General features: G+C 38.1%; 1 pseudogene; it reads left to right on the top strand.

Moving 5' to 3' along the window:
• The first annotated feature begins 2740 nt into the window (after window positions 1–2740).
• LOC113259269 (heterogeneous nuclear ribonucleoprotein A1-like) overlaps window positions 2741–19589 on the top strand; it is a 30167-nt pseudogene continuing 13318 nt past the window's right edge.

The raw sequence follows: 19589 nt of genomic DNA, 5'->3' as shown, positions 1-19589 counted from the left end.
CCAGCATATCTGCTTTATATGAGATGATAAAAGAAGTTCTTCAGGATTAATGGAAATTATATCAGACAAAAACTCAGATCCACAGAATAGCCAAAACATACTAAAAACGGTAAATGTCAAAGTAAATTTGAAAAGTGAAAGAATTTTTTTTATTCTTCTTCATTTCTGTATAAATCACCTAAGTGTTTCAAGCAAAAATTATAACATTTTCTTCAGGGTTTATAATCTATGTGGATAAGATACATATAATAATTACAACATGAAAAATTAAGGATAGTCATGGCAATATGCAATTGCAAGGTTTGCTATGTTTTACATGAACTGATACAGTATTAATAGTAGTTAGAATTAAATGTTAAGGACATATGTTTTATATGGGAGAGCATCCTCTTTTTAAAAAAAGAATTTAGCTGAAGAGTCAATAGAAAAATTAAAGTGAAATTCTGAAAATATTCAAATAATCCACTAAAAGTCAGAAAAGGAGAAACTGAGGAATGAAAACAAAATAGAAGAGAGAAGTGGACAATAAATAATAAAATGGTAGCCCCAAAATCAAGTATACAAACAATTATATCAGATATAATGGACAACAACAGAAAGAGATTTCAGAATGGAATTAAAAACTAGTCCCAACTATAGGATGTCTATAAGAGTCACACTTCAAATGTAAAGAGAGGCAACATGGAAGGAAATATATGGAAAAAACACCTGTTATGCAAACATTAAGCACAGGGAGGCTGCAGTGGCTAAATTAGTAGGTGCTACAGTCCCCTGTGTGGGCAGATGAATCTTACCCCAAAATTTGATTCAGTGGTTGAGACTGCTGAGGCCATATGCACACACCAAAAGGGTAGGAAATGGTTTATTACCTACATAATTGAGGTCTTGCAGAAGCAGGGGCAGACCACTAACGCAGGTCCAACAGGGATGATCTGGGTCTTTATGTAGTCAGGGGCTGGGGTGGGAGTCACTGGGCTCAGGAAGTTCAGTGAGATTTCAGTTTCCTACCTGCACCAAGGAGGAAGCAGTCACACTTGCTTTTCTCTAAGGAAAAAAGAAAAATTGAGCACTAATGATCTGTCGCCCACCCTAAGGAATAGGAAAGAGAAGAAAAATTATCCAAAGTATGTTGAGGGAGGGGGAAAATAAAGTTAAGAGCAGAATTCCATCAGAGAGAAAATTTTTAAAATAGAGAAAATCCATGAACCCAACCAGATGTGACTATTGAAATTCAAACGTAAGTTAATTAAAATTAAATAATATCCAAGTTTAGTTTTCTCAGTCACACTAGCCACTTTTCCAGTTCCAAATAGCCATGCATGGCTGGGGACTACCATATTGCACAATGTGGCTACAGGGACACTTCCATGATCACAGAACACTGTATTACATTGTGCTTCATTAAAGATATTACCCAAGAGAAACCCAAGAAAACATATGTCTCCACAAAAACTTATCTCGTGATGTTCACAGTAGCATTATTCCTAATAATACAAAATTAGAGGCAACCCAATTGTTGATTAACTGATAAAGGGATAAGCAAACTGTGGTATATTCATATTATGGAATACCACTCAACAATACAAAAGACCCAAATACAAATAGACACAACGGTAAGGATGATTCTCAGAAATATGCTAGAGAAATAAGTCTAATACTGAAGACTTTACACAGTATGAACATATGTATATGAAATTCTTGAAAATGCAAAATTATAGTGACAGGAAGCAGATCAATGACTGTGTGTGGCTGGTAGTCTGGAGGGAGCTGGCTGCAAAGGGGTCTGAGGAAACTTTGTAGAGTGACAGAACTTCTCTTATCTAGAATTTGACGGGGCTCCTATGAATGTATATGATTAGTGAAATCCATATCTAATATCAGCGAATTTTTTCATATATAAAGTATATTTCAGTAGAACCAAAACAAACATGCACACGTACATACACACACATACAAAACCACTAAATACTACTTAGTTTACCTGAGTTTCATATTTTCAAAAGAGAGAGCAACCACACACCTGCATGGGTACTTTGACAAAGATGATACTGCAATGCAGGAAGAACTTTTTTAAAAATAAATATCGCTGTGCCAATTGGATATGCATTTGGAAAAAGTGACTCTTGATCCCAGCCTCACACAACATATCAAAATTAACACCATGTTCATTGCAGATCTAACTGAAAAAGGTAAAACATATAATATCTTTGGGACTTTGGAGAGGCACAGATTTCTTTCACAGGACATGAAAATAAATAATCATAAATAATAACAAAAAGTTTAATGAGTCAGAACATATTATAATTAAGGATTATCATGGGTAGGGAGGAAAAGGTTTGTCATAGAATGGGAAAAGGTGTTTGTGATATCTGACAAAGGATCGAATCCATAATATAAAGAATTTTTACAAGGTGCTAAGCAGTCAAGATGAAACTTAAATATTGGCCAAAAAACTTGTTAAGGAAATTCATACAAGTATACTCCAATGGCCAAAGGGCATATAATGTGTACTCAACCTTTCAGACATTAGGAAACTGCAAAAATCACTCCATAGAATTATATTCCTATTAGAATGGATACAATTTGAAAAGAAGATGAAGGAAAAGGAGAAGAAGAAGAAAATATATACCAAGTTTAGGTGAGAATGTAGTAAAACTATGACTCTCATGTATTGCTGAAGGTGCTTATATTGATGCACTCACTTTGGAAAACTATCGGAGAGTGACTAATAGAACTGAATATGTGTGAGGCCTATGACCCAGCAATTCCACCCATAGGTATATGTCCAACAGGTTTGCATTCGCGTTTACCAGAAGCCATGCAAAAAAATGTTCAGGTAAACATTATTTGTCAAAACAAAAGAAATAGAAACCAAAAAAAAAAAATTCTCAATAGTTGAGAGAGAAAATAGCCTTTACTGTTATCAGACAATGGACTTCTATAGCAGTTGGAATGAATAATCTGCAACTATATGCAAAGAAATAGATGAATCTCATAAACTCAATGTTCAGTGAAAGAATCCAGACAAGGGGCGCCTGGGTGGCTCAGCGGGTTAAGCGTCTGCCTTCAGCTCAGGTCATGATCTCAGGGTCCTGGGATGGAGCCCCCCATCCGGCTACCTGTTTGGCGAGGAATGTGCTTCTCCCTCTCCCTTTGACTCTCCCCGCTGTTCTTGCTCGCACACACACACTCTCTCTCTCCCAAATGAATAAGTAAAATCTTAAAAAAAAAAAAAAGAAAGAAAAAAAAAGAATCTAGACAAAAAAGGAGTACATAGCGTATAATTCCAATTCCTAGAAATATCAAAAAACAAGCAAAACTATTCCATGCTGTTAAGAGATCAGGACAGTAGTTGCTCTTGGCAGAGAAAGTCACTAGACATTAAGGCGAGTTTGTGTTTTGTTTCTTTATCTCTATGCTCTTTATAAAGATGTGAGCAATTTGTGAAGATTTTATTAAACTGCACACTATTTGAATGTTTACTATATTTTAAGAAAAGTTGCTTTTAAAAACAGCAATCCAAGGAAAAGAAAGAAGTAGTTTATTATTAAAAGCACGACATCAAAAGCCCGAAGGGGTAAAGATGGGACAGAAAAGAGGAATTTTCAAGCTACCCAGAGAAACATTATTTATGGAGGTATGAAAAGTAGTTTTCTAGATTCTCATCCCAGCTTCCTCAGAGATGCATTATCTTGTCGAACAGCATCGTTTGTTCTGCTTTCATTTTATGAAGCTGGTCCTAAAAACTAAAAGATCTCTGGATCTTCACACTGCAAGTGCTCAAGATGTCCACATTAGTACCAGACGGCCGACAATGTGAGCGTACAGGAACGGCTCTCCGTGATAGCCAGTAACATCATGTGAAATACAAACAAATATCTGCTTATTTGTCGCTTTGTGCAGAGCGCTTTCAATTCCTTATAACATTTTTCTTTCAAATTGTAGCTTCCTTTCTGTAAGAGCCTGGCAAAACTTGGAGAAAACAGTATGGCTTTCAGGTTCAGAAGGAGATAAAACACCCTGTATAGTAAAGAAACAAAGGGAAAAAAAATTGTCCTTAGATTGAGTCATTTGCATGATGGTATGAAGAGAAAACTCAGAATCTTATTCATGAAAAGTGAAGGATCGTTGCAAATAAATGAAAAGGGCATGCAAGTGATATGAGCTTGAAAAACCTATGAAAACATATTAACCAAATACAATGGTTCCTATAAATAGAACAAAGCCAAATGGATTCTCCCCTTGTGAAACTGACATAGCAGATTTTCCACACAAATGGGAATCACATAAATTTTTGTCTATTTTAAAGTTGATGAGTAGGATAAAATATTAAAATGTAGGCAATCCATAGTAAAAATCAAATGGCAATGCTATTTCTGTCAAAGTAAAATGTCTTCCAATTTACATGTGAATTACCTGTGGTAAAGAAAGGGAAATTCACATGCACACAAAAGAAAAAGTTTCCTTGATGTCCATTATCTGCACAAGCATGGTTCCCAGTTTATTTGTAACCATCCTTCCTGTTAAATTATTCAAACACTTGCCAGACGATACAGAATTTAATTTGAATATACGGCGAGCACTACAATTCCTATACTAATGTCTTTGGCAAACATGCTCAGATTACTCTCTCCACCTCTACCGCTCACTCACTATCCAATATTTTGAAGACGCCTTCAGAAACAAAAGTGCTAAGTGTAATTTTTTCAGAAAGATTTTCCCTATTAAAAGAAATTTAACAATTAAATCTTCGGAAATATACGTTAAGTCTACTGAAAATGAATTTCACAAAACAAAGGAACAGTGCTTGAGATCCTTGAAGAAAAAAAAAGCAAATAAAAGGAATCCCTGAGAAAAGAAATGAGGCTTAAGTTTCAAGGAACACACACAAGAGTTTTTGAAGTATTTTATACTATTTTTTCCATCATGGTGGTAGAATTTTTGAGAGCTTAAAATTCACGGTAAGCCCCCTCAGTTCAACTTCAGTTTAAACAAGTGGGAAATGGATGACCAGCAGAGTTAAATCAAGTTCTCAAATCACATAATAAGCCTGTTTCAGAGGCAGCGCTGGCCCCCAGCCTCCTGATTGTCTCATCCATGGTTCATGGACTCTTCCACACCTCATGTCTTTAGGAATACTCCTTCCAATCGTGAGTTATATCGGCTTGCTATGTACGCATTGCTATAAGAAAATGAATGTAATTTTTCCAAAACTCCCAGTGCCCTGGATCAAACCTTGCCAGCTATAAAAATCAAATTATTCTCCCCAGGCTTTGATTTCATGACATTAACTAGTGTGTAATTTCACTGTGATTCTTGGGAGGTCAGTCTCCTTTCTTGTAAATAATTCCTTAAATATGAGAGCTCTATATCTCCAGTTTGTCAACCCACTCTATCATGCCTTCAGTAGTATATTTGTGAGTGCCTATAAAATCCTGTTTTTATTCCCTAAGAAGTAGCCCTACACTATGCTGAGTACAAAAGCTGACAGCAGGGTAAAGGTTAAGTGCCAGTGTTTGAGTTTAGACTAATTGAACAAGAAAGCCGTCTACTGGATGAAACATTGCACTTGAGATCTAGTCCCTTCTTGCCAGTGAGTGACGGTCCCCTGCAGCAGCTCTCTTTCCCTCCTTTGTTCCCCAGATAAATGAGATTCGGTAATAACATTTGAGAGCAGAATGGCAAGGATTGAAGAAGCAAGCAGTTCCTTTCACGTACTTCCCATTTATCAAAGATACACGGAAGCTGGCATAAATAGTCCAATTTCTGGATTCCTTCTACCTGAAATGAGCAGGAAGAAATAACAAATAGATTCTGTGTTCACCCTTGACTCTTTAATCTCTTCACTAGACAGCTGGAATACCCCAAAGTATGTCTCAAACTCTCAAACTACCTTTCTGTTGATGGTGACTATTCCTCTACCCACCTCTTAAGTGTAGATACTGCTTACTATTCTCTCCTAAACAGTCCCATGTTGTAAGGATCAATAGAATCATATCGTTGCCATGCTCAAAGATTGTTGAAAGTCTGCTCACCCTAAAATACACAACAAAGTCATTGGTATGGCATCCAAAGCCATGTACCAACTGGTCCCAACGTCTTTCTATCTGCCAATATACTCTCAACCCACCATGGAAGTTCGCATTATTTTACAAGTATTTCAAACACCTCTAAAACACTATCCTTCTATTGAAGTCTCTTTTTTAAGGAGGCTCTTCGCCCAGCATGGACCCCAACACAGGGCTTGAACTCAAGACCCTGAGATCGAGAGCTGAGCTGAGATCAAGAGTCAGACGCTCAACCCACTGAGCCACCTAGGTGCCCCCTTCCTTTTCTTGAATTCTAACTGCATCCCTTTGTCAGCTTTTAACAAATAAATTCCATGTTTCTTATGAAACTTTCCCAAACCTCCCTTGTTCAAGTATTTTTAATTTCTTTTTTTTTAAAGATTTTATTTATTTATGTGACAGAGAGACAGCCAGCGAGAGAGGGAACACAGCAGAGGAGTGGGAGAGGAAGAAGCAGGCTCCCAGTAGAGAAGCCCGATGTGGGACTCGATCCCGGAACGCCGGGATCACGCCCTGAGCCGAAGGCAGACGCTTAACGACCGCGCTACCCAGACGCCCCAAATATTTTTAATTTCTATTTGTATTCCCTCTATTCTGCCTCTCAGATCATGTCGCAGTCTGTCTTCTATAAGCCGTGTGCCTTTTCTCTTCCAGCACGTGTTCTTTAAGCTCCTGAATCTTATCTTCATGCTTGATCAGAACCACAAGCAATACTCCTCATAAGTAGTACACACACACTATACAGGCGTACAGAAGTGTGTATGCCACACTAACAGAGAAGTGAATACAATAAGGCCTCGTCTGACTTGGCAAAAATAGAAGGACTTACTCTAGAAAGAAATTTGACATCAGTTTTTTTTTTCCAGAAATGAAGAAAATTAGTATATCAGTGTTTCATTCTGGAAACGGACATTATAGCAGCTATTCCAAGAAGGAAAATATTTGATACAGAAAATTAGCAGCTCTCAAAACCATTTGGAGACCTAGCGAGCAAGGTCAGGAAAAATCTACTGCTGTTCAAGATATCAGGAACTGCAGGAGACAACGGCCAGGGAGGTCAGCTACCTGCTGCTCCGCATGAGTGACTGACTCGCAGGGGGATGCCCAGAATCACTGGAAATGCCTCCCGGCTTCCAAGGCCAAGGCCTGCACTCCTGCCCCAACCTGCCAAGAGGCATCAGGCCTTCTGTTTGTTTTCCACCTCCCAAATTTCAGACAAGTGTCTCCAATTGATTTCTCCGAGTGCTGGCAGAGGTTCTGGGAAATGTAGTTACAGGATTCTAGGCCCTATTATGTAAGAGGCAATATTGAAAAGGCAAAAGATTGTTAAATATTTAATGGCTAATTGGGCACACAAAGACCCAGAGGTCACCATGAGTCAGGACTGTTTTTCTGAGCTGTGGAATTTTGATACAAACATACATGACTAAGTGAGAGAATTGTATGCAACAGCCCAGAATTTTAACCCAGTCGAGCTAAACGAGTTGACCCAGGATGTCACAGTGTAGTTATTTAGCTGACAGAGACCCAATTAAAGACTTAAAAAACAATAAATTATGTATTTCTTGAAATGTGTCTTATTGCAAAGTCTAAGTGATACCATTTAAAAAGAGGGGAAATAAAATTAATTGATAAGAAAAAACACTTTAAAATTTCATTATTTTCATGTGAAAGAAAGACTGTTTTTACCATTAACAGGGATCTCAATATTTTAAGAGGCTGAAAAAGTTGCCAAATCAGTAGTAAAAACTATTACTTCGATGTGGAAGAAAAAATAGAGCCCTTGACATGAACTCCACCAGGAAGCTACCAATGTTCCATAATTGGCTAGAAGGAAACCCACATTTCCCATGCTTCTTTCTTTCATATAACCACATTTATATTTTTAATGCAGCAACTTCTGGAACATTAAAATTCTGTCAATTTTCACTCATTTCTTTAGCCTGCCTTTTTATTTCTCTGTTCTCTGTATTTGCATATGAGCATGTTTTAGGAGCAAATAAGACCTGGATTATAAGAAGACCATGAAACCCACAGCTGTGAAGTTAGGCATGAGTCATATTGGAAGCAAATATTGTCAACATATAGGATGGCACATTTTTAGGAAAACTTCCCCCTTGCCGAAAAGGATGGGGCTAAAGCGGTGTAGAAGAAACAAAAATGAGAAAATATACATGATGTAGGTAAGTCTGTAAAGCATTATGAAACGTTAGTGGTTCTCCTGCTAAGAGCTGTGTGACATTCGACAAATTGTATAATCTCTCTGTTCCTCCATTGTGTTTGTTCTTTAACCATACAGGTGATGTAAAAACTGTGTTGGCATTCCTCTGACAGGAGCACCCCAAACTGTGAGGCTTGTGGTCCTCCCTCTGCTTCAACCTGAGCAATCATTCCCCCTGCAAAGTCTGCATCAGATTCCACTGGAGCTGAGGATGGCTAAGCTGAAGGACAATTTGAGAAACACTGGTTTAGTGAACTACAAAAGGTGATGCCCTAGGACTGTGATGTTTTCTTTTTGTCGGGTGGCATGAGATGAAACCTCTCAAGGGATATAAACATCTGTCTATTTTAAAAGGTATCCAGGAAAGACTTCATTATGGCTTTTGTGCTATATTCCCCAGCCTTACTTTCATCCTGAATTTCTCTTTGGGGGATTTAGTTCTGCTTCACCAGTAATCAAAGAAATAAATTAATGCCCATATAAAAGACCATTTTTAACCTATCAGATGAGAAAAAAACTCAAAAGGAGAAACTTTTTAAAGGATGTGTATAGATAACAATTTCTCGTATTTCCGAAGAAGTTCTCACTTGGGATGGACTTGCGGGAAAGAAAGCAAATTGGCAATATATGTCAAAACCATAACATGTTTCTGCGCTTTGAATCCATAATGTCACTTCTACAAATGAAGCCTAAAAAAATAGTCCAATGAATGAAATTATTTGTCAATCCAGATATTCGTTTCTGTACTATTCTCTAGCAAGTACATCAGAACTAATACAGATTAAAGGTATCATATTAACTGTGCTACATACATGCATATATTGGTATATGTAGGCAATAAATACAGGCTTTTGAGAATTGCTAATGACACAGGAGACTCTTTTGTGATATAATGTTAATTGTAAGAAAACAGAAAAATGCATAGCAGAAATGCTACAATGTACTAACAGTGGCTAAGGGTGGTGAATATATGTAATATTTTCCATTTATAATATGTTCTGTATTTTCCAAAGGATAAATATTAAGTCCATCATAAACAAAAGACTATTTATATAGAAGTTGAGCAATTTTATACGCAGTGGAGGTACAGAAAAAAAAATGTTTGCTCTCTCAGAGAAAACATTTTACATAATGAATGTATTTTAGACTGTGTCTATCCTTGCAAGTAAAAGTGGAGAACATTGCTGGTCTACTTTATATTATCTCAATTTCGATATGATGCAAATCATTCTTCCTTTCAGCAATCTATTATTTTACATGAGAGTTGACATTTCACCTCAGAATACTGACTCATCTACATTCAGTTTCCCAATACCTGAGTTTAAAGATGATCACTTGTTTGCTAAGCTATTGTCAAAGATAAACAAAGCTGGACACCAGTTAAAGTGACGACAGATTTTAATTAGTAATAGCTATTGCAATGGGGAAAAGAATGCATCTTGCACTGAACCCTCCTTTGATTTGTAGAGATGACTGGACATACTGAAGGAAGAATCATGGATTAGAAAAGGGGGCAAGTGGGTGCTCAGTAGACTCTGGGAAGTGAAGAATCACCAAGGGTTGGTCAGTGTAGATGCAATTGGGCCAGCTGGGTCTGCTAGCTGGCAATTATCAAGCTTAGGATTCTATCCTCCTGCAGAAATTGGGAGACAGAGGCTGTGTCTCAAGTCACTGTAGGGCAGAGTTTAGACCTAGCAGAGACAAGAGCTCAGAGAACCCTGGCTGGAATTTGGTCAAAGAGAATCTTTGTCAGTATCAACATCTTCCAGGTGGAATCTGACTGCCTCAAGTACATCACACATGAAAGAAGAAAGTTCTTGCAACTTAGAAAGTCCTTCCATGTACTTACCTCCTTATCCATATATCTAGCAGCAGTTTTGGTTTTTTTTAGCTCCCAATGATCGACATATATGCCAGTTGAGTAATATTGAGAGCTTAAGTATGATCTATTTAAGTAATTATTACTCTTTGTTTTTACTAGAGAATCCCAGAAAAAGTACTTAAAGCAATCAATAATACATATTAATTAAGTTCATACTACAAATTCAGCTTGTAAGGACAATATTTATATATCAAAAGTGATTTGGGGAAAATGGCAAAAGTTTTAACTCACATACCTATGCATAATTCATCTATTACCTTCAATTCAACAATAATTTATTGAGAGTCTGCTTATAACAGGCAATGTGTTTCATAACTTACTCACTACGCATCTCAACAAGCTGTTCTCAGTGGCTAAGACAGTAATTGAAGATGAATGTTTTTGTGTAAGATTTTTCATGAATCTTTTAGAAATAAAATTTGTAGTGGGGCAGACTTCATCCTGATCTTTAGTGTGAATATTCCCATACTAAGCTGGGGTACCATAGCTATATTTTCAAACACAACTGTATTTCAAGTTGTATTTTCAAGCTGTATATATCTGTACTTTCCAGAAAGATATATTGGAAACTGACCAAAGGCATGTATAATTTAATAACTTTCCAGAAGTAAGATCACCTTAAAAGAAACATCTAATATTGTGTTTAGAAGAAAGATCTTGGAAGTTAGGTAAACCAACGATTGATTCCTCAATTGTTCTCTAGCTTTGTGACCTTGGACAAGTCACCAGGCTTCTCTGGGACTCCATTTCATCTGTAAATTAAGGATAATTCTTATCACATAGAATGTTGCTCTAAGGTTAGATAAGATAATGTAAATACAACTCCTGATACATAATAAAGTCTCAGTAATAATTGTTATGTAGACTTTTTTTATTTATTACAAGCATGCCTTGGAGATATGCCAGGTTCAATTCCAGACCACCCACAATAAACCAAATACTGCAATTAAGTGAGTCAAATGAATTTTTTGGTTTCTTGGTACATGTAAAAGTTATGTTTAGGGGCACCTGGGTGGCTCAGTGGGTTAAGCATCTGCCTTCAGCTCAGGTCATGGGATTGAGTCCTGCCTGGGGCTCCTGGATCAGCAGGGAGTCTGCTTCTCCTTCTCCCTCAGAACATGAAATTAGTGTCATTGAGGTAGAGACTTGGTTGGGGGGGGGTTGCAGCGGGTTGGGGAGATTAAAGCTTCATTTGGGACTCATTATGCAGGTGTTGACCTATAGTTGTTTCTTTTACATAGTAGGTACCCAAATGAAGAATTATTATATGCACATCTGTGTTTTAGGATAATGGCTTGGACTTTCCTCCATACAGTATGCAAATCCTAAGTTTTCTCTCAATAGACATACATTTTGAACAAGTTCATGAGTTACAGAGAGGCAGGGAGAGCTCTCATTTAGCAAACTACTAATAACAAATGAGAATTATTTAATTTGTTTGCCTTGAGGTTTACAATACCTAGCCTTACTTTTGGGCCTAGAAAAAGTGCAAGTCCCCTCTCTTAAGTGCCCCACCAGAGAATCCACAACAAATCTGCAGCTGAGGGTCTCTGCCACATATTCAATTGCTCCTGTAAAGAAAGAATCAACATACATGAAAACAGTGGTCAGTGCTAAGCGAATGTATTCTACATTAGGAAGGCAAGAAACCGTGCCATCGGTACACGAGTAGGCTTAAATTGGAGAAGAGCTTTCCATGTTTGTCTACACCTTATTGCTACTCTGATGGACATTTGGGATAATACCTGAGGAACATTTCTCCATTTAAATCATCCTTTTGTTAATGATATTTATTTATTTATTTATTTATTTATTTATTTATTTATTTATTTTAGAGAGAGAGAGAGCCAGGGAGAGGCAGAGGGAGAGGGAGGACAGAATCTCAAGCAGACTCCCCACTGAGCGTGGCACCCAATGTGGGGTCTGATCTCACGACCCTGAGATCATGACCTGAGTGGAAATCAAGAGTCAGAAGCTTAACCGACTGCACCACCCAGGTGCTCCTGAATTGTCCTTTCATTATTGCACCAAAATAAGCTGTCAAGTATTCAACAGTACTGCACCATGTTTCTATGTTTCCAAGTTTATTTCCTAACATAAATACAGGGACTTTTCCACATTTCAGAGTGTAAAAATTCATCAGGATAAATGGCTTTGTAAACATACTGTGCAGGGCAGATCACCTTGATGGTCAGCAAAACGCTATTACAAGATTTATTTTAAAATTATAAACTGTTGAAGATAATGCTACACACTCTTCAGGCCTAATAGTCATTTCACAAATGTAGGTTCATCAAAAGGACTGATTTAATATTTATTAACATGATCATTGAGAACTAGTGACCATGATGACAATCTGGCGATGTTCAAAATCAAATCCTTGATATATCTGCCAACCACACCAAACCTGATTGTAGTCCTATTGTTTTTACTTCTGTTAATAGGACCATTACCCTTCTAGATATCCAAGCTTTAAACCTCAAAATTGTGTTTAAATTCCTCTCTCCCTTATCCCTTCAAAATCTGGTTGGTCACAAAGCCCTATAGATTAAAATATACTACTTCTAAGATATCTGTGATTCAATACATATATATACAGACACATATACATATATGTTGTATATATATTCTGTGTGTGTGTATATATCTATATATCTATATATCTATATCTATATATAGATATATATTTGCCATCTCACTAGTTTAAATCCTTATTACCTTATCTGGACTATTCCAATAACTTCTAAATTGCCTTATTGCCTTCAGGCTCTCTCTGCTCAAGCCAAACCACACAGTGTTGTCATAGGAACTTTACTCCCTTCGCTCCCTGATCAAACACTTTCAACAGACTCCCCTTCGCCTACAAGATAACTCATTAGCATTACATACCAGACTCTCCAGATACTGTTTTCTTTTTTTTTTTCAAATACTGTTTTCAAACTGTCTTTCACTAAACCTTTTCACTCAGTGACTGTGTATTCCTCCCAAATAGGACCTCACCATGGTCTAACAATCATCAGGTGCATTTTGAGAATATTTTTGTTTACATGATGCATATCAATAGATAATGCTTCCCTCTTGAAGGGCTATAAAATTTGCTTCTAAATATTGTTGCATTTTCTAGCGTGCATGACACACACACACTCACACACACATAACTTTATGTTATGTTCTCCATAATAGCATTTTTCCCCATAATATCATTTTAAAGCTTTGTTCATAGGATCTAATTGGAAGGCACAGGGATGACTATAAGGGAAGATAGAGGCCTGGAGAGGACTAACAATAGCAAGCTCTTAGCACACCCACCCACTACTTCAATCCAATAGCTAGGATTTTAGATTTTTATTTAATGAAGTATCATATGGTATTCAATTTTATTTTTTAAGTAGATTTATTTATTTATTTATTTATTTATTTATTTATTTATTATTTTTTTATTTGAGAGAGAGATAGAGAGTGCAAGAGTGCAAACACAGGGTAGGGAACAGAAGGAGAGGGAGAGAGAGAATCTTAAGCAAGCTCTGCGCTGGGCTTGGGCTTGATCTCAGGACCCTGAGATCATGACCTGAGGGGAAATTCAGAGTCCACTGCTTAACCGACTGAGGCATCTCCCTTTTTTAAGTAGTTTCTACTGCTTTTTTTTTAAAGTTTGGATTCTTGTTTCTAACTTTAAGAGATGTTCTACCCTGACCTCCTAAATATCCATATTGACAGGAGATCTAACACAGAAACTCGCAGGATTCTCCAGAATCAAACTTCATCTGGAAGGAGGTAGCTCTCCCAAGAGCTTCAAATCTAGCATCAAAGGAGATTATTAGACTGAGATCCCCACACTCCAAGCCTCTGACTGCCAGCCTACTTACTCTTTCCACCATTTTCTTCCCATTGTCATTTCCCCCCTTTCTCTTGCATTAACATTTTTGATTGCTAGCATGAAGTTCTGAAAGTTTCTTCTCCTAACCCTGGTTGTCTGGGCTAATCTAGGGAATGAACACAGAGTCATGGGTATCAAACTTGCCTTATGTAAAAATTCCAGAAAGAATGGGATCTATTCTCCTGGCTGATTCCAACTGGGGCAGAATTTGTTCTAAGAGGCATGGTCCCAAGCTTCCTGATAATTATCCTGTCCATGCTTGGGTTTTTTGTTGTTGGTTTTCCTTGTTGGTGTTTTTTTTACCACAGTTTACTGTGTTTTCTCCTGATTCTTAAATGCTTCTCTACCATTACTTACTCAACCAATGACTGAAATCCAACCTACAAATGACAGCAGTCACGCCCAGCTAGTCGGAGATCACACTGGATGGAAGTGAGATTGCTATTTCAGAGGTCAGATTAGAGCAAGTTTTCCTGCTGACCAAGAGGACAGCCCATAAGAGACCTTGAAAGATTAAAAATTTCTACAGTGGCATTAGCATTACTTTGATCCCTGGAGCTTTCTCTTCCCACCATTTTTATAAATGACTTTAGCATCTGCTACATTTCCTATTCCACCTTCTAGCTAAACCTAAACTGTCCAACCAGCACCTGCCAACTACTACAGTAATTCCTCCCTTTTCCAAAAATCATTTTGACCCACTCTTCCTTACACTAGCTGAATTTCTGCTTATACCTCTGGCTAAAGCTTCGTAAAAACCCCACCTTTCTTTCCCAAGGTAAAACACTACTTCAGAGTTCTCATGCCAGAGTATTACAAATAAAGGCTTATGTTTAACATGCCCTGGTTCATCTTCTTCCATATTACCTTGCTCGAATCAAATAAGAACTGGCAGAGCCCCAGCTCACACTCAGGTCTTCTGCCAACCAGCATACTTCTCTTAGTGACATGTGACACCAACTCACAATCGCAACTGTCATATCAACACAAAGAAGAGAGAGATTTTTTTCCTGGTGATATGTGAAGGGGCAAATGCCTAGGAAAATACAAAATCAAGCCTGATGCTCTGGACATGAACATGTAATGAGATATCCTTCTTGAAGGCGTGTATGCAACAAATACCGAGCAAGCTATGACAATTTCACAACAGCCTATCCTATTTACCTCATGAAGGAGGAACAGGATCCCTCACTGAAGTCCTTCATTTAAAAATTCTGCTTCTCTGCTTTTTCACATGTAGAGATCAGGAAGAACCTTGCCTTTAGTGTCCAAAATAAGCCAAAACAATGTTGACATTTCCTTTCTTCAAGGATCAACAATTTCTGCTCAAAGCAATGGAAGTACAGGTTAGAACACTCTTGAAGCTTGCTGGAATGGTCACTGGCTACTCTGAGTAGGAACTCAGGGGAAGCTGCTGTCTAGAGTTGACCCCTTCCCTATCACCCCCATCACAATCAAGGAATAAAAAATACCAACTGTAGAGCTCCGGAGGGTGAAGACAGTTAACATTTTCCACCCTCAGGAAAATTGCTAGAAGCAGGGCAGGGTAAACATGAGTGTAATGTAATAGGTGCTCTTTATATTAACTGATGTGCTGCTTTTAATGAAGAAAGACCTTTGACTGATTTTCTGGCTTTTGGTCCCCTTGTATTGTAATTAAAGAACCAAAGCACAGCACAGTTCAGAGAAGTAGGAAGTGCTAAATTCAGCAGACTACACAAGATGTGGTTAGAAAGAAGGCATATACAGAGATGAGAACAATGCGGAGCCTTGGCAGACTGTAAGGAATGGTTAAACAGGCAGTTTCTCACAGTTGGATAGAGGGTAACATCTCTGGAATGAGGAGACACCCAAAAGGATAAATACTATTGATCACCTCTGCTTGAAACTACGAATCAGTGAGCAGCTGTATTAGCTGTTATGCTACCCAGATCCCCTCCTCAGAACCAAGACGCTCATTCCCCTGTTGGTGAGTCCCTCTGTAGGTAAGATCTTCAGGCCAAAGGGAGCAGCCTTGATCGAGGATATAACTCTGTCCAGGAACACCCAGCATTCGTTGATTGGTGGTATAAGGACCAAATCTGGTCTCTGATTAGAGCAGTTCTGAAATTGCTGAGACCTTTGCTCTCATTTTATAATAGGTCAGCTTCTCCATCAGCCCAGTCCTATGTCCTTTACTGCCTTCCAGGTGTTAAAGCACCCACAGAATACTCCACAATAAACCTCCTACACACACTACTTCTTAGGAAAACTGGCCTAAGACAACAACTTTCCTAGCGACAAACTTCTCAAATGACCAGTTCCTTCATAGATGTTATAAAACCACCAGTAATAGAAACTTTGATTTTAAAAACAGAGACAACTGGATGAATGATCAGAATACATTTAACTCCAACGGAAAAATTTGTATCCTGAGCTTAATTTTCCTGATCTTACATGGGACACTCTGGGAGCCATAGTTCTATTTTTAGAGCTCACTGGTTTAGACAAATGTGCATAATTTGGATAGGTTTCAAAGGCAAGTCAAATGATTAAATAATGAGAATGAAATTAGTATAAAAAGTGCTAGGAATATTTAGGCTTTTGCAAGAAAGGGGAAAGGGCTCTCTTAAAAATAGCCTTCAAATAATGCCTATTTATTCAAGCGAGTTGAGGATAGCACGTCGTGAAGTCAAACTGGAGGGACAGACCAAGATGGGGATTACCATGGACCCGGATTTCCACACTGGCCTCTGGACGTGGCACCTGGTCTCCAGTCTTGACCCCTTACATTTCATTCTCTTTACAACATCCAGAGAAATCCACTAAAAAGCATCAAGACAAATCATGCCTTTCTTCCTCTCAAATCTGTCTTTTTGCTTCCCATCTCACCTAGAATAAAATTCTAGGCCCTTATCATGACTTAGAGATATTCAGGGATCAGGCCCTGGCTGTGTTTGTGGCCCATCTCCTGCCATCGGCCCTGCACTGGGATTCGTGGGGGCCTCCAACAGGCCAGCCACAGTTGGGCTCAGGGATCACTCCCTGGCTGTGCTGGTAGACCAGACGTTCTTCACACAGCCGCCACACACCCACCACTCTGTCACTTGCCCCCCTGTTAAGTGGCTCCTAAGAAGGGATTTAAAGTAGGACTGCTACTTACACTTTATTCTCTTTCCCTGCTTTCCAATTCTTCAGAGAATGTATTAGTTCTCTAATAAGCTCAGAGCATTTTCTTCTCCATCTTCTAATATAGGTATTTATATATTTCTCTATAAATATCATTATAGATTACTGCATATATATTACTGCGTATATATTTTTAATTTAGACTAATTCATTTAGACTCATTTAAACTTGTTTAGCACCCCCACCAAAATGTAATCTTCCTAAGAGTAGAGTCCCCTACTCTCACTTAACTGCTGTATGACCAGTGTCTAGAAACATGCCATACATTTGGTAGATAATAAATAATTGGTAGCTGGATGAATGCATGAATGTGATTGCTATACTCTGTATCCTCACTGTTCCAGCCCCCATAAGTATCCAGTAGATAATTAACCCAAACTTTGTTTATTTACTCAAGTTGGGTGTGGGCCTGGTCTTTCCCACCTCCTCAACCTAGTACTATGGACAGCCACACAGCGGTCCTACACTGCCAGCCTCCTTTCTCTGTTTGCTGGAATAGAAGGAGGATTATTTATAAAAAATGGTCTAGTCCTAGTATCTTTTTGAGGGGTTTTGTACTAAGGGAGAGGTATTGGAAAATTTAAATCTACATCCAATCTATAGTTAGGAACACTTGATCATGTGCAGGCAGAGCAAAAGAGACCAACATGCTGAAACACCTTCACATTAAAACTACAGCTGCTGCTACAAACAGAGAAAGGAGGCTGGCAGTGTAGGACCGCTGTGTGGCTATAATCTTGCATTATCTACTGACCTGATGATGCATGTAATCAGTTTCCTCCCAAATAGTCCTAATTTACCTGTTGTTCCAGCATCCTGTTCCATTTAGTACTAATGGTTAGGGTACCATTGCTGCCCTTGGAAGCCACTTGGCTTACCGGCCAGCTGTTCCTTTACCAGCATGAAGTCTGCAGAATGTAAAAGCTTTCAGGACACCAATTAGGGGGTCAGTGGAAAAGTAAGAAATTATAGTTCAAATAGTTGTGAAATATATGTTTTTTTTAAAAGGCTGAGCCATCCTGCCATAAAATCTCCTTTTTTTTAAAGATTTATTTATTTTAGAGAGAGACAGACTGTGCATGTATGTGGGGGGAGGGGCAGACAGAGAGAGAGAGAATCTCAATCAGACTTCCCTGCTGAGTGTGGAGACCGACATGGGGCTCGATCTCATGACGCTGAGATCATGACCTGAGCCGAAATCAAGAGTTGGATGCTTAATTGACTGAGCCAGCCTGGTGCCCCCAAAATTTCTAACTAATAAACTGAATGCTATTGCTACAGCACTTTTGGTATTTATCATAAGCTGTACATCTATAACTATTTTATTTATTCTGATGTTTGATAATATTTTATTTTTATTTTGTAATAATCTCTTTCAGAATAAATGGCTCAAAAGTCAAAAATTACATATAAAATGCAAGTAATATAAACTGAACACATGAACTATGGATTTTCATTTCTTAGAAAACTGAAATGGACAAACATTTCACAAAATGTTTATAATGTTTATGATTTTCTTACATGTTAGAGTGATATTGTTGTCAATTTTTTTTAAATAAATAAGACACAATCCTGTGGAAGGATACTCAACATCCACTTTAAAAGTTAGTAAAGTTAACACAACCACCCCAAAAATGGTGATTTAACACACAAAACTGAAGAAGATGCATGTTTTTGAGAGAGCGAGTACACATGTGTGGGGGGCTAAGGGGTTGCACAGGTGGAGAGAGAATCTTAAGCTGGTTTCTCACCGAGCATGGAGCCCAGCATCAGGCTCAATCTCTCGACCCTGAAGTCATGACCTGAGCTGAAATCAAGTCTGTTGCTTTACAAACTGAGCCACCCAGGCACCCCAGAAGATGCATTTACATATGAAACATGTAAGCCTGTGAAGCATGACTTTTCATTTAGATCAGATGGCTAATCTCTTAAATAAATTTTTCTCATATCAATGAAGTATTGTGAAAAATTACAAAATGAATTGACACCTGTTAATGTGATGACTCCAGTAGTTTCATCAGATGCTTTAAATAGAAATCAGCTATTTCCAATAGCATTTTTTTTTATTTTTTTTTAAATGATTTTTTATTATATTATGTTAGTCACCATACAGTACATCCCCGGTTTCCGATGTAAGGCTCGATGATTCATTAGTTGCGTATAACACCCAGTGCACCATGCAATACGTGCCCTCCTTACTACCCATCACCGGTCTATCCCATTCCCCCACCCCCCTCCCCTCTGAAGTCCTCAGTTTGTTTCTCAGAGTCCATAGTCTCTCATGTTTCATTCCCCCTTCTGATTACTCCCCCTTTCTTTATCCCTTTCTTCCCCTACCGATCATCCTAGTTCTTATGTTCCATAGATGAGAGA

The sequence above is a fragment of the Ursus arctos genome, unplaced genomic scaffold (genome assembly GCF_023065955.2).
Source record: "Ursus arctos isolate Adak ecotype North America unplaced genomic scaffold, UrsArc2.0 scaffold_7, whole genome shotgun sequence".
Taxonomy (NCBI): Eukaryota; Metazoa; Chordata; class Mammalia; order Carnivora; family Ursidae; genus Ursus; species Ursus arctos.
The sequence above is the reverse complement of the archived record's forward strand: the minus strand, read 5'-3'. Positions and strand labels throughout refer to the sequence as shown.